The following is a 249-nucleotide window of genomic DNA, read 5'->3' as shown; positions in this document are numbered from 1 at the left end:
AATATTAGCTAAACTCCAAAACAGCCAAAAAAACTGAAAAAAGCGTAAATTAACCAAGACAGCTAGGATGTAGCTGAAATATTAGCTAAACTCCAAAACAGCCAAAAAACTGAAAAAAGCGTAAATTAATCAAGACAGCTAGTATGTAGCTAAAATATTAGCTAAACTCCAAATAGCCTAAAAATCTGTCTAATCTGATTCACAATAAAAAAAACCTGAAATGTTGCGGCTGATTTATGAAAAAAAAAA

The sequence above is a fragment of the Oryzias melastigma genome, linkage group LG11, assembly GCF_002922805.2.
Source record: "Oryzias melastigma strain HK-1 linkage group LG11, ASM292280v2, whole genome shotgun sequence".
Taxonomy (NCBI): Eukaryota; Metazoa; Chordata; class Actinopteri; order Beloniformes; family Adrianichthyidae; genus Oryzias; species Oryzias melastigma.
Note: the sequence above shows the minus strand (reverse complement) of the source record.